Source organism: Diadema antillarum, unplaced genomic scaffold (genome assembly GCF_040938485.1).
Source record: "Diadema antillarum isolate AM-2024a unplaced genomic scaffold, OU_Dant_1.0 seq00000910_RagTag, whole genome shotgun sequence".
NCBI classification, from domain to species: domain Eukaryota; kingdom Metazoa; phylum Echinodermata; class Echinoidea; order Diadematoida; family Diadematidae; genus Diadema; species Diadema antillarum.
Genome location: NW_027271766.1, coordinates 1516565 through 1534143, shown reverse-complemented (window position 1 = coordinate 1534143; position 17579 = coordinate 1516565).

Below are 17579 nucleotides of genomic sequence, written 5' to 3'. Positions count from 1 at the left end.
TTTCATAGTGCTGCAAATACTACTAGTAGGCCTATTCTTTGACAGATTGTGTCAATGGCAACTCAAAGTTTGAGCCATCCTAAACATACAAGTTTGAGCAATTCTAAACAGTTTCACTGTTTTCTATTTAACACTACAGTATATCAGGAATATATTCACTGCATCAAATAATTGGAGGATTGAAAATTCTAATATTAACTCAGCAATAAATGGGACAAGGGTCTGTAGTTACTACCACGATTCAACTTAAACTTGAATTTTATATCATATAATATAAACTAATTGGAGGGCTATCTCTTTTCATCTATCTATGTATCTATTTTTCTCAAAACATACATGCAACATACAATATAGGCTCCTACATTAATGTATTAACAATACAGTAAACCTGCAGATGGTGCATAGTGGGCTGCAGGTGCCTTGGGCCATGGCTTTTCACTTGAAGATGTGGTGTGACAGAGGTCCTATGTTTGGTAAATGCAGCTTATGTACTGCTACTGCAGTCAGGTTCAAACATTCCAAGTACATCAACATAAAACAACATTATTTATGCTTTATTATTATACACCTTACATCATGGTGTAATATAATGTAGAACAATCTATACAAGCATAATGTTTTATGCACTGCACTGGACAATGCTGGATGGGACACAGGTGCATGCAATGCCAGGCACTCGCCAAGTTTGTAATAAATGTCTCGTGACTTTTTCCGACTAGATACCCCCTACCACTTTAGAACCCTCCCCGCAGAGTTAGGGGATAATCGTAGCAATCAAACCACCACGGGCTCTTTCTCTCGTCGAAACGCACACCCCTCTCACTCTGCCCTGCGCCCTGGCCTACATATTTCCAAGTAGAGATAATGGACTCCGCATCAGGGATCGCACAACAACATTTATCCATTGCATTTAGCAACTGCAATAATAACTGAATCTTACCCATAAGCCCATAAGAGTCGTCCTCACTCACCGTATTCGAGATGATTCGAGGACTACCCTCCCGATGTCACCATCATCCCTTCAGCTCAGATAACTTCAGGCACCATACTGCATAGTTACTCCAAATCGAGCACTACCTACCAAGAAGTTCTGGTGTCTCCCACCTCTCACAGCGTACCAAGTTGTGAGATTACCAAATTGCAACTCGTTGCGAACCACGTAGGCATACACGGCTTGCGGTATTCCTTGTCGATTCCTCGGTGCAAAAATGATAAGCAAAGGTCGTGAGTACTCCTTAGGGATGCGGCCTCGGGAATGGGGTACTGGTGGTGGGGTGTATTGGTACTCCTGTTTTCGCGTGGTAGCGTGTATGTGTGTGTGCAATGCTGGTGAGATATCGCTAGGAATTAGGAAGCACGCGCTGCACGCATTCGCTTGCAAAAACTTTCGTTTCGTGAAGATTCGCGAACCGGGTGCAGCTTACGCGTGTGATCACATAGAGACCGCCCATTGGCTAAACTTTCACGGGATCCTCCCACCTTGCTACAGATAGGATACCAATCAGCTGAGTGAATTTTATCCATCATCTCACTATATACGCCTCGAAACATAAAAGTGCGTGAGTACCGTGCGATTTAGTTGTCATAATAGATCTAAAAACTAATTCGCACACGAAAGAAATGTAGACACAAAATCAACAAACAAACAAACAAACAATCAAACAAACAAACAAACACACATAGAAAACACACAGGTGGATACAACCGTCACATCTTTATTGAGTGGGCACACCATGAGTAACACACAGAACTCCCACTTTGTATTCACTTTATAAGATTATTTTTAGTGCATCATTCTAGGGAGGTGTTATAATATACCACCTCCGTGGCTATTCCCATGCAGGTCCGTAACTCGGACTTTAAGTTTCAGGGGGTTCGAATTGGAAATAGCAAAACTTTTTGAGGGAGTAAAACACCAGAGGGGGGGGCGGGGGGAGGAGGAGGAGGATATGCTCAATCTTGGGATGGAGTGGGGCGGGGGAACACGCAAACAAAGACCTGTTTGGGGTGGGGATACCCCCTCGTACACGACGGAGCTTTTGCATTTAGAACTGAAATTTATCTGTGCACTCCTTGGCTGGAATATTTGATTTTTTTTTTTCATTAAAAAAGTAAAACGATTACTATCAATATTTGCCAAAAATACACCCAAAGCAAACTAAATTTTTTGATTGTTGATTATCTAATATCTATAGCTGTGTGACGGTGTGGTAAGAACCCTTCCCATACGAAGGAGTTTATGCATTTTTAGAATTGAAATTCAACAATCTGTATGATACACATGCACTCTGATTGGAACACTTGAAAAAATTTACTGTCAAAAAGTAAGATTAGGCCTATAAGTTTTTTATTACTTCATGCAGTCTAACTTAAAAATAAAAAAATAAAGTACTATTTCAATTATTGCGTGACTTTCTCAATTTCTGCTCCTATTATTTGGGAAATCTAACATCAGAGTCTATTAAAAGAAAAGGGCTAGTCTGGGTTTTTTTGCGGGGGGGGGGGGGCAATAAAAGTGACAGGTGTGCAATATAAAAGTATGGAGACCAAATGAAGCCCAAAAGACTTGGTTGTAAAAGACCCTGTATAGTCCAGAATAATCGACATTACATAATTAACATTCCGATATAGTGGATGTATGCATAATGATATGAGACAGAAAGCAATGATTAGAAAAAAAGGAAGGTGGGTGGAGGTCCACAGATAATAAGAAAACGTTCAATCCTGCGACAGTAATTTCCTTCATACACTTGAAAAAAATCGTCTATTATTGTTTTGAGTTATTAAAAATTTATAAATTATTACATTCATAAAATTATAGAATTTTAATTTTTTAATTATCAGAAAGTCTATCCCAAATCGAAGGTCTATGATAGAATATGATAGATTTAGAGATTTAGATAATAGTAATCATGATAAGATTATAGTAATACACGTAACACCGGTATAATCACTATGTCAGGCTCATCTTTGTCATTGTTTGATAAGGGGAGTTCCCTCTCAACTCTTCTCATGAAGTTAGACATCCCTCCAGAAAGAGAAGAGTGATACCAATTTGCACATCCAAAGGGAGAAGAGTAAGGAATTCAATTCTTTCACCCTTTGTCAGAATAAAGTGTGATCAATGTTTGTGATCGAAATAATGGAAATGAAGCAAGCAACGTCACAGTAACTATACTCAAGATTACCTTTTTTTTTCTTTTTCTCTCATTACTTCCGTACTTCAGGTCAATAGGACCAATGATTTACTGATAGTCAAGGATAGACATGATGTTCTTGTTAGATCGAAGTTCACCACGGTATTAACGAATCGTTGCTTTGACGCTTATTGACCCCCCCCCCAAAAAAAAACAAACAACAAAAAAACAACAACAACAACAACAAAAACACCAAAACACAACAACAACAACAACAACCACAGCACAACAACAACACCCCAATATACTGTACACCTACAGTGAATTACTGTAAAATGAAAAATGTTTTACTTTATATACAACTTTCAGTAATTTCACAGTTCATGCATTGTTCATTTTCATAAATCAACAGTACAAGTAAAGTAAGTTACTGTAAAATGTGAAATGATTTACTTTATATTTAGGCCTAACATTTTTCGCAGTTCATGATGTCAATTTTCATCAGATCTTGGGTACAATTAAAGTAAATTATCGTGAAATGGTCAGAGCAATTTCCTGTTATCTCCACTTACAGTAAAATACCATTAGAACTGCAGTATCTTACTCTAAATTTTAATGTAATGATAATGATAATAATGATAATGATAATACTGAAAATGATAATGATAATGATCAACAAAGCTTAAATATAGCGCATAACATAATAGTGTATATAATTATGTCTCTATTATGATGGGCTCTATTTCAATGTCTATGCTATAGTTACTCTTATACCTACAGAATGGTGTAAAAACACTGGTTACAGTTCATTATTCCTAAGGTTCGTTAATTTGAAAACGAAAATAAGGTTGGTTATTCCAAGGGTTCGTTAGTATGGACCTTTTTTTTTAAATTCCACATAAGATAACAAATACATCATTTACCACCAGCACATTTTTCACTTATGATCATGCACATAAAACATTATACTTTGCCCATTCTTCTAAGAATAACTATAATCAGCTTTTATGTGGTCATATCAACACAGTAACATCTTTAAACAAGGACATTTCGGGGAAATAGATTTAAAGAAAAAAAAATGCCGTCGCACCCCGGTATTGAAAACGTTATAAAATGTCTCATATAAAAATTTTAACGCTCTCAATACTAAAATCCCAATATTATTGTGTTCACATCTGGTGCAAACGTTTATTTCCAGACGCTCTATTTTTATTTTTTCTTACAGAATAGAGCGCCCAGTAACATATTCAATCTATACATAAACAAGCGGACAAGTGCCACGACCAATCAGGGCACACTCTGAGTGTGAGAATGTTGTGAATTTTACCATGACACGATAATCAAAATGGGGTAAACTATTTGCAACGCGTCCGAAAGCAGATTCACCGAATTTCTGGCAATAAGACAAAATTTTACATGGAAAATAGATTTAAACAGGCGTTTTTAGTGTGTATGAAGTGGGAGAAAAATGTCAGGTACATAGGCAGAAGGTACTAGGTATGTTTTGTGCGCATGTAGTTTTTTATGTATATTAGATTTGCATACGCGGTTGTATGATTATGCAATATTAGTTAAGAAGCAGAATGTGTACTTTTCAGCATCTACTACCGAATTTGCATGGAGGGGCTCAAGTTAAGTAACCTTTTTTTATCAGTAAAAATAATTACATGTACCTTGTAGCTTGCACATAACATATCTGTTTAAATCTTAGCTTTTACTTACAAAATTTTAAACTCTCCTCTCCCATGTCTCCCCGTCCTCTTGAATTATATGAACATACTTGTTTCATTTACATGTATATACATTAAAGTTAGGTCAACCAATAAATAATTCACGATTCTGATGGTCTCCTGGTTTGTTGTTGAATCAAATGTACTACCTTTAATGATCAATACAACCATAAATGTTTTATAATAGCTATGCTGTAATATTACATGAGATTGTACTTTTGATTTTCTCCTTTGTAGTTTTAGTTATGTTTTGTTGAATTCTTGATAACAATAAAATTCTACCCTGTTTTGACTTTGAGAAGCAGAATAAATGTAAACAAACAAGATTAGATGAGGGCATGACTGTGATCACCTCATGAATCTTTCTTCGACTTGAACACAAACTATTATCATTTATTATTATTATCATTATTATCATTATTATTATCATTATTATTATCACTATTATCATTATTATTATCATTATTATTATTATTATTATTATTATTATTATTATTATTATTATTATTATCATTATTAATTCGACCAGGTAAAGAATATAGGATACATAATAATCATTAACATTACAAACATGAAACAAAAACCAGATTGAACATTTCAAATGAATACACTATACACTGTAAATGTTACACAAAATGAAAATGAAATAAATGGAGACAACATGAGGGTCAGGGCACACAAAATCAATGTCAACCACTATTGCCCGCATAGGCATGTGAACCCAAACATGTTGACCCTAAGAAACATTGTGTGAAATGAATATACAATAATACATTTATAATCATATTCATACATTAACTAATTTCAAAAACTGAAAAAAAAAAAACAACTTCAACATTAATTTAGCAGATTCCTGGATTTCCACCCGACCCCAACCCTATACCTTTGACCTTGTAAACAATAATCATCAATATATAATCAATCCCCCTTTTTCAGAATTGAATTCAACAATAATTTCATATATCCTTTGCCTATTTCATGAATGTAGTATTGTCACAGCCTCAGCAATTATGACTTTAGGGTTGTACTTTGCTGAATTATCGACCGGAGACACGATGACTTGAAGTATTTTGGGACATATGGGCGTGTCTGAGGTGGTGACGCATGTTAATTTGCATTATGTATATATAGTTGCTACAGATGTCACTGCGTCATGAAATCAAGTAAAACTAAACTTAAATAACTTAAACATTTTATAGGCCCATTAGATTTTGTATAAACATCTCCCATTCTGTTTATTATGTTTTTATTTACAATGATATTGAAGTCACAGACGGAACGGTAATGCATATCCTTTATAAGACAACTTTAAACCAGACTTCAAGATTAAGTGGGGTTTTTTTGTTGTTGTTATGTGCGACAAAAGGAAGTGTTTTTGATAATTAAGTTGTACATAACCTTGGAATTAAGTGAAGCTACTTTTTATTTCAAAATCACAATGGTTGCTCTGGTGAAACATTACGTTTGACATAGATCGTACACACACACACACACAAAAAAAACGTAGATGAAGATGATTTATTGTACTTTATTCAAATCATGGACCCTACTGTAACTGAAGGCACGTAGAGAATATAAGATCTTATTTACCCAGGGTAGCCTCTTCAGTGTTGCCACTGCTCTACCAGAGGGCCCTGCTATCATTATTACCCTAGCGTTGCCAGGTACCCATTTATACACCTGGGTCGAGAGGGACATTGTGGGTAAAAACATATTGTCCAAGGACGTAAGCACTGGGCGGGATTCGATCTCGCGGTCCTCCGTTCGGGAGTCGTGAGTCTTATCCACTATGCCACAACGCCCCCACAGAATCAGCTCAGAAAAGACGTCGATATTAAGCCAGACAGTTCACATTGAACCAACTTAAAACATATAAAAAAATTTCATATAATGTGATGCGCTACAAAGATTTGTACTATTCACATGACAACGAAGCGTCGAACCAATCTTTCCCCGTGTAGTAAATTTCAATTGACTGAAGTTCAACTCTAGATCCAGGACAAGAGTCAGGGGCTTTAAAATGGATGGAAAAACATGGAGTAGAACAACACCATGATGATGACGCGCATTCGCCATATTATGAAGCTACTACCACAAGTTACATAAAAAACAACAACCAAAGAACAAAACCAAACACACATACACCAAAATGCCTGTAGGAGCTACAACTTCCAGAATTCTGCATGACATGATTTCCAGATGTTCCATAATGTCAACATAGGCCTACTAAGAATACGGTACGTTATTATTTTTTTTTTTCGAGAATATGATCTCGAACCGAGTTATTGGCAAACACAATTATGTATTTTCCGACACATCGTCTGAGGACACCAACTCAACAACTCACTATGAACTCAAGATGGCGCTACTCTCTTCATGAGAACAGAGCTGCACGAGGAAGCGCTTTAGAAGGGGCATGCAGCTTTTGAAGTGACATTTGTGCAATCATTATAATACTCCAAATGTGGTTTTCAACCATCGACGTTTATTAAGCATTCAACCAATCAGGAGCTTGAGCAGGGTTCTGACAGTCCTTAATATGTTTGCTATACACGTTATAATATACACCGAACACGTTTTACATGACAAGGAGATTGCCGTGTGGAAAGTTATGTCAGTATTTGCCTGTAAATGTATTCCAGTGGATAAAATATGAGTTATTATTCTTATTCAGTTATACACATGTGACATATAACAATAATAATAATATGATAATAACAATGATGATGATGATAATAATCGATTATGAAGTTTGTTCGCAAAGACTGATAAGTCCATTTTTTGATGATTTTGAAGTATGGTCTCTGTCATAAAGTACAAAATAATACCTTTTAAATGATATATTGGTCACTACATATAAAGGTACATTTTTGAAGTTATGGTCAAAAGAAGCAAAAATTTTCTTATTATTCTCTTTATTTTTCTTGACCTTAAATGATTTAAACAGGCGTTTTTAGTGTGTATGAAGTGGGAGAAAAATGTCAGGTACATAGGCAGAAGGTACTAGGTATGTTTTGTGCGCATGTAGTTTTTTATGTATATTAGATTTGCATACGCGGTTGTATGATTATGCAATATTAGTTAAGAAGCAGAATGTGTACTTTTCAGCATCTACTACCGAATTTGCATGGAGGGGCTCAAGTTAAGTAACCTTTTTTTATCAGTAAAAATAATTACATGTACCTTGTAGCTTGCACATAACATATCTGTTTAAATCTTAGCTTTTACTTACAAAATTTTAAACTCTCCTCTCCCATGTCTCCCCGTCCTCTTGAATTATATGAACATACTTGTTTCATTTACATGTATATACATTAAAGTTAGGTCAACCAATAAATAATTCACGATTCTGATGGTCTCCTGGTTTGTTGTTGAATCAAATGTACTACCTTTAATGATCAATACAACCATAAATGTTTTATAATAGCTATGCTGTAATATTACATGAGATTGTACTTTTGATTTTCTCCTTTGTAGTTTTAGTTATGTTTTGTTGAATTCTTGATAACAATAAAATTCTACCCTGTTTTGACTTTGAGAAGCAGAATAAATGTAAACAAACAAGATTAGATGAGGGCATGACTGTGATCACCTCATGAATCTTTCTTCGACTTGAACACAAACTATTATCATTTATTATTATTATCATTATTATCATTATTATTATCATTATTATTATCACTATTATCATTATTATTATCATTATTATTATTATTATTATTATTATTATTATTATTATTATTATCATTATTAATTCGACCAGGTAAAGAATATAGGATACATAATAATCATTAACATTACAAACATGAAACAAAAACCAGATTGAACATTTCAAATGAATACACTATACACTGTAAATGTTACACAAAATGAAAATGAAATAAATGGAGACAACATGAGGGTCAGGGCACACAAAATCAATGTCAACCACTATTGCCCGCATAGGCATGTGAACCCAAACATGTTGACCCTAAGAAACATTGTGTGAAATGAATATACAATAATACATTTATAATCATATTCATACATTAACTAATTTCAAAAACTGAAAAAAAAAAAACAACTTCAACATTAATTTAGCAGATTCCTGGATTTCCACCCGACCCCAACCCTATACCTTTGACCTTGTAAACAATAATCATCAATATATAATCAATCCCCCTTTTTCAGAATTGAATTCAACAATAATTTCATATATCCTTTGCCTATTTCATGAATGTAGTATTGTCACAGCCTCAGCAATTATGACTTTAGGGTTGTACTTTGCTGAATTATCGACCGGAGACACGATGACTTGAAGTATTTTGGGACATATGGGCGTGTCTGAGGTGGTGACGCATGTTAATTTGCATTATGTATATATAGTTGCTACAGATGTCACTGCGTCATGAAATCAAGTAAAACTAAACTTAAATAACTTAAACATTTTATAGGCCCATTAGATTTTGTATAAACATCTCCCATTCTGTTTATTATGTTTTTATTTACAATGATATTGAAGTCACAGACGGAACGGTAATGCATATCCTTTATAAGACAACTTTAAACCAGACTTCAAGATTAAGTGGGGTTTTTTTGTTGTTGTTATGTGCGACAAAAGGAAGTGTTTTTGATAATTAAGTTGTACATAACCTTGGAATTAAGTGAAGCTACTTTTTATTTCAAAATCACAATGGTTGCTCTGGTGAAACATTACGTTTGACATAGATCGTACACACACACACACAAAAAAAAAACGTAGATGAAGATGATTTATTGTACTTTATTCAAATCATGGACCCTACTGTAACTGAAGGCACGTAGAGAATATAAGATCTTATTTACCCAGGGTAGCCTCTTCAGTGTTGCCACTGCTCTACCAGAGGGCCCTGCTATCATTATTACCCTAGCGTTGCCAGGTACCCATTTATACACCTGGGTCGAGAGGGACATTGTGGGTAAAAACATATTGTCCAAGGACGTAAGCACTGGGCGGGATTCGATCTCGCGGTCCTCCGTTCGGGAGTCGTGAGTCTTATCCACTATGCCACAACGCCCCCACAGAATCAGCTCAGAAAAGACGTCGATATTAAGCCAGACAGTTCACATTGAACCAACTTAAAACATATAAAAAAATTTCATATAATGTGATGCGCTACAAAGATTTGTACTATTCACATGACAACGAAGCGTCGAACCAATCTTTCCCCGTGTAGTAAATTTCAATTGACTGAAGTTCAACTCTAGATCCAGGACAAGAGTCAGGGGCTTTAAAATGGATGGAAAAACATGGAGTAGAACAACACCATGATGATGACGCGCATTCGCCATATTATGAAGCTACTACCACAAGTTACATAAAAAACAACAACCAAAGAACAAAACCAAACACACATACACCAAAATGCCTGTAGGAGCTACAACTTCCAGAATTCTGCATGACATGATTTCCAGATGTTCCATAATGTCAACATAGGCCTACTAAGAATACGGTACGTTATTATTTTTTTTTTTCGAGAATATGATCTCGAACCGAGTTATTGGCAAACACAATTATGTATTTTCCGACACATCGTCTGAGGACACCAACTCAACAACTCACTATGAACTCAAGATGGCGCTACTCTCTTCATGAGAACAGAGCTGCACGAGGAAGCGCTTTAGAAGGGGCATGCAGCTTTTGAAGTGACATTTGTGCAATCATTATAATACTCCAAATGTGGTTTTCAACCATCGACGTTTATTAAGCGTTCAACCAATCAGGAGCTTGAGCAGGGTTCTGACAGTCCTTAATATGTTTGCTATACACGTTATAATATACACCGAACACGTTTTACATGACAAGGAGATTGCCGTGTGGAAAGTTATGTCAGTATTTGCCTGTAAATGTATTCCAGTGGATAAAATATGAGTTATTATTCTTATTCAGTTATACACATGTGACATATAACAATAATAATAATATGATAATAACAATGATGATGATGATAATAATCGATTATGAAGTTTGTTCGCAAAGACTGATAAGTCCATTTTTTGATGATTTTGAAGTATGGTCTCTGTCATAAAGTACAAAATAATACCTTTTAAATGATATATTGGTCACTACATATAAAGGTACATTTTTGAAGTTATGGTCAAAAGAAGCAAAAATTTTCTTATTATTCTCTTTATTTTTCTTGACCTTAAATGGCAAATATCTCCATTTGGCAAATATGGACTTATCGGTTTTTGCAAAAAAACTCTTCATATATATATATACATCTATATATACATATATATATGTATATATATTATATATATACATATATACATATATTATATATATATATGTATATATATATAATGTATATATATATATAATAAATGATATATATATATATATATAATGTACAATATATCTCATTAATCTTATATGATATCATATGTATGATACCATATAAGAAGTATATGGGAAAAAAAATCATCTACTGCACAAAGAAAGTGACACATGTTTATACAAACAAGACTTAAGCAGTAATGGTTTGTATCAATTTTTTTTTATTCACTTGGCAGCAGGCAGATACTTTTTGCACAATAAAATATAGTTACATTTAATCTCCTTCTGAGGAAAATATAAACATTTCAGTAGTAGCATTTATGAACACACCGAATTGTTTGGACTATTACAGTGGAGGCATCATAGTCACAGCAAAATGGATGCAGTTTTTATACAGTAGTGTACTGAGGAAGACTGTTATAATTAATGTACTAGTATGTAAAAGGCACTAAATACCATCCTGCCTTCTTCTGTTCTCTATAATTCCTTTTGTAAAAATCTGACAAATTAAGATACACTAATAATTTCTTAATCTGTGTGAAATAGGTCTTTCAATGCAAAATGTGTGTATACAACCATACACAAGTGTGTGTGTGTGTGTGTGTGTGTGTGTGCATGTGTGTGTCCTTTTTTTGCAAGTGCTCCATGCATTTGTATGTCACTCTTGTCTGCGTGTGTATGTGCGTGTGTTTTGACTGAGTATCTTCCTTTCTTCTGTTTAATGGCCTGTCGATAATTCCAGCATTACAGCTTGGCACATGAGATACACTATAATAGAAATCAGTACATTGCCTTTTTTGTGGGCTGATCCAAATCATCTGACCATGTCTGTGGTTAAAAAAATTGTTCTGAGTCAGGTAAAGTCATCAAATTTGATAATGTCTCTGTCAACAGAGAAATTTGTAAAAAGTCTTCACATGAAGTCAGTTGAACTGAATTCAGAAACTGCTTCATAAACTTCATTAACTTACCTCCTAGTTCACGTACAGAATGAATATAAACATTTCATTTGTATAACATATCAAATATCGAACAGATATCATAAGATAAATTGTACTACATTTCAGTCTAAAAGTTTAAGATCCATTTCTCCTTATAAAGTTCTTATTGATTGAAGAGACATCTATACTGACAGTGATTATCTGAGCAACTCTAATTGTTATGGTTATTCATGTCATATTCCATCAACATAAACTGAGATATTTTTCTTGCTTTTACAGCTTCTCTATTCCTTCATTGGCACAACTTTAGCTCGGATACCCAAGGTTCAACATTGAAGTAAGATACGATGAGAAATAAACTGACCTTCACACATTCATCAGGAGAGAAGTGACATGTTTTACCTTCTTCTACACCTCTTTCTGATTACATTACACTCACTGATCTACGGTATGAATTCTCAAAAGGCATATTGACTGCATCCAATCACACTGAATTTGTTCCACCTACATGTATATCATTTGTAATTACTTTGGTCTATCATATCATAAAGCTTATCTTAAATCAAAGATTATTTACACTTAACAGATGTCTCATAACAGAGAGATTAAAAAGCATTTTCAGTTTTTAACGTTCTGACATACATCTTGTTTTGTTTTGCTTTTAAACAAAAAACTAAAACAAACTCTCTACATCACACTCTGTATAACACCTTGATTCTTTTTTTGCCCACCAAAAGGAGTACCACATTTGAATATCCCTGCTGTGGGCTGAAAAAAAAAAGATTTCAATAGCTTACATTTCTGATGTAACATATGACAGGAAGACATTATCTGCAGGACCAACACAGATTTTGTTCGAAAAATATAACTCAGAACTCATGCACAATATCTGTATCTTAAATTGGTTAAAATTTCAACAAAATCTACAAACAGATAAGAGAAGTCGAAAGATAATAAAAAGCACAAGGTTTTGACTGATGAATACAGATAATTAAAAAAAAAAAACCTGTAGCACATGAAATTAAAACACCGTTAACCTTCAGACAAGGTTCCGTAATGGAATACACTTCGATCCATACCCATCAACTAAAAGCCCAACATTTACACTGGCCATTGTTACTCCCACGGAACCATACACATTCCCCTTGATGACTGTAGCAATAATTTGAAAGAAAAGCAGATAAACTTTGGAGCTGAAGAAACATACATTTGGCAACCACAAGGGAAAGAGTAAAAACCGACATGTACACCGACTGGTTAGCTCTACGGTTTCCACAGTAACCCCACAAAAACCTCCAGTGGATCAAAATACAAGCTTTTGGGAGGAGCAGACATTCGCAGTACAGACAGGGAAAAGCCACCATTTTACTGTTACACAAAGCAATAAAGAGAAAATATGCTGTATAAATTCTGGAACTTTGGCTATACAATGCTGATGATGCTTTAGCAACATGGAATATAAAAAGAATGCAAATATAAATGTATATGACTCTGTAAAATATATACTTCATGATGTAATACTACAAATTTACAAAAACTTGAATGTATTGAAACATGCCATATAAGAGATTATGTTTCAGTACAATCAGAGGTACTTCAGATTCATACATTATACAATCTTGCAAATAGATTCATCTTCTGTGATATTTTGTGACCAGCAGTTCCAATTTTGAACACTTTTTTTTTTTTAAAGAAAAAGTAAATTTTCATGGAAGACGAAGAATCATATAAGATATCATGACTACTTTCATCCAGCTTTGGATCGGGACTTCCTGACAATTTCGTAAGTGGTTGAATTTGTCATCATCAAGTATGGCAATGGATGGAGAAATGTATGCATACACGTCACATTCACATCAGGATCAGAGTCAAATTTTGTGCAAATTGTTAAATCTGGCAGTAATACCCTACTCACAAAATTAATGAAAATACCCCCCCCCCCCTCCCCCCGGAATACATGGCAAATACAGTAATCTGAACCCCCCCCCCCCCCAAAAAAAAAAAGAAGAAGAAAGAACATCATGATCATTGCAAAAGTGCAATTACCTCCTTATGGGGGGGGGGGGGGCTCAGACAGGAAGCAGGGGTTGTATATTTTTCTTCATTAAATGTGTCATGCCTAAAGATTAATGATTCCTTTTGTTAGGTACCCAGTAATCTAAATAGATTAAAAATGCCCATATTTTCATTACTGGACTTTACAAACATACACACACACACACATACACAAACACACAAATGCACATCTATCTCATGCGTCACAAGTAAGATTTGATTCAAAATGAAGGCTGCTAGTGAAAACACTAGAGCATGCATTATATCATAACACTAGAGCATGCATATCATAAGTCTTGTACTTCCCAGTAGCAAATGATATCAATAGAAATGAGCCTTTTGACTGGCTGCTTCATATAAATCAATACTCATGGAAATGAATATTGTAGCTCAATGGTTAATATGCAGATTTTGTCTTGGTGAATGCTCTTTGAACTGTAGCAATGCTGATGGGATTTATTCACAAAACTTAACGAGCAAATTATTTCTTGGTTATACGCGTACTGCCTAACATATCAAACAGCATGTTTATACAGCAGAGTGGCAATGAAATGACATAAGGACAGCCTATGTCCTCAAAGTTTTGTTTTGCATTGTGTTATTCTCAAATGACACACAATTGACACAGCCTGAAAACTGCAGCTGACACTTTATCAGACTGCTACATCAAACTGACGTAACTATACACAGATGTGTATCTGGCAGTGCTTGCCTCTGGCTACCCAGATTAATTCTGCAATGGCATGGTATTACTTAGCAGCTGCATCCAGCTGTTGCCAACATTTGTGCATACCACAAAAAGAATTGATTTCACACGTCTGTGTGTTTTTGATGTTTATACGTAAGTGCTGTGTTCCTGCAATATTTGTGCTGAGTAGTAAAATGCATGGTTCTTTTTCTTTTTTTTTGTCAGTTAGGAAATTATCTTCCCATACAATTGTTATGGCCGATGTCTCACTTTGTGTCTGAAAAAAAAACCCAACAACACACATGTCTGCAATTATTTTTAACTTTGAATGAAAATAACACACTGATGCCCCAAAAACAAAAATACAGCACAAAATTAGTTGCTAACAGTGGCCCAGCCATTGAAATCCTACACCATAAAACGTTTGTCGAATTATCATCAACTACATACAATGTACTCTTTAAATGCCACTTTACTGGCCAGCAGATGCCCCGACACTCATGGTCCAATGCCCACATATTCAATATTCTTTTAACCAACTACAGCAAAAAAAAAAAAAAAAAGAGAAGATATTTATTACAATTCCACTAAAATAATGCATCATGCAAACAGGTAAACTGTGCATCTTTCCTTGAGTTTATGCACTATCATAAATGTGACTTGAAAAGTGATCCAAGACTGTGTAGTACAGGGCCAAATGTGTAGACACGCCAGAAAATGAAAGTGTCATCCACATTCCAAGAAAAGCTTTTTGATAGCATTGATAGATGGGAGATATTTGTTATCAAAATCTCTACCTGTGCCACACAACTCCTTCAGTGTTGGCCATGAATAAGAAGGAAATGAGAGAAGATATGCAGTTGGTGAAAACCAGGTCAAAGCAGAGCCTGAAGATAAAAACAGAGATAACATGTCTATAATTCTTCTTGTGACATTCCACTTTTGTCAATGAATCCATAAAATCACACAATTTCTTGAGAAAAAAAAACCCAAACAATATAACAGCAAGTGCAAGATATATTCAGATATATTCTTGCATACATGAATTATTGCAATGATTCATTTGAGGTAAAATGATCTCCATCAGGGGCGGATCCAGGAATTCCATAAAGAGCGGGCGCCTTTACAAAATCAAAGGGGGGCGCACGCACCCCTCCCCCATTTTTTCTTTTTATTTCTTTTGCTGCAACAAAAAATAAAGGGGGGAGGGCGTGCGCGCGGCACAGTCCTCCCTGGATCCGCCACTGTCCATAATAATATCATCAACTTGCACAGTAAACCCAATTTCTGCATTGATCGACACAACCGAATCTTCAGATATCTCTTTCAGATATTAAAAGCAGCTCCAAATGAGCACATGGACAGAATTTCTTTGGTGTGCTAAGTCTTTCTTATCAATTCCTCTCAAAACAGTGGTGAATTATGACAAAAATTCAGCAGAAGAAAGAGATTAATACAGTGCGCTCCCGTTACAACGAAATTTCGTTATAACGAAGTAAAACATCTGGTCCCAAAATTATCGCCATTAATGTCTATGGTACAAAATTCGCTTAAAACAAACACGGTTATAGCGAAATTTTCGTTATAAAACGAAGTCTTTTCCGAGCCCCACGGACAAAGAAAAACAAAAGAAATGTGCTCCGTTATAACGAAAAGCGGATCGCTTTCAAAAATTCGTAGCGTAACAAGCATGGGCGAACGCTTCACATCACGGTGTGTTCGCTCCGTGTGTCACGCACAGTTTCCGTCAATTTTATGCTCTCAGTATCCAAACGAAATTTAAAAGGTACAGTATACCATTCCGTTTCACATATCTGCACAGTGCGAGATGAGTATTCAACAGAGTATGATATATGCGTGGTTTCCTTGTTTTTGTTATATATTGTATTTGTTTGCTTATAACGAAATTTCGTTATTACGAAAGAAAACTGCCGGTCCCGAGCATTTCGTCATAACGGGAGTGCACTGTATAAGTAGAGGATAAAAATCTTCGTCATTCCCCCGAGTAAGCTCCCACTTGCTCACAGAATGATTCAAAAGGAGACACTGGGCTATATCACAATTGCAGTGCTGATCAATTTGCACCTGCTCCTAACTGGCAAGGTGCATGGTGGTGCAGAACATGTGCTGATGAGAACGTGTGATTATCATGTGGGCTTCTCAGACTGAAAGGTAGGATGTGAAAGTCACTGCTACTGGTGAGTGGAGCTCCCCCTGCTGAATCACTGGAAGTTCATTATGAAAGCAACTGGTTCACTTGGTGTGAATAGGGTACAATTATATTTACTTCACGTAATACTGGTGATGCCAAAATCTATTCTAGTTTAGGTATGATTTTTGTAGTACACAGACTCACACCTCTGGAATTATAACTAACATGATTAATTAAAGTTGTGAAACAATTCTCCCACTTTTTATTTATTCCTATCGTCTTCTTCTTCTTCTTCTTCTTCTTCTTTTTTTTTTTTTTTTTTTTTTGGGGGGGGGGGGGGGGGGGGGTCGGAGTGGGCACAGAGGGCAAGCAGAGAGGGCATAGACTATAAGTGTTTAGCCTCTTATATTGTGAAATTACATATGCCCGAAATAGTAAATCACTAGTATTCTGTGAACAGGGAAAATGACTGGGTAAACATGTAGATACACATAAATCTGAGTAAGCATACAACTTTTATACTCGACCTGCAAAAACATACATACATGTATCACAGATGTTGTGTAATGTATTCCATC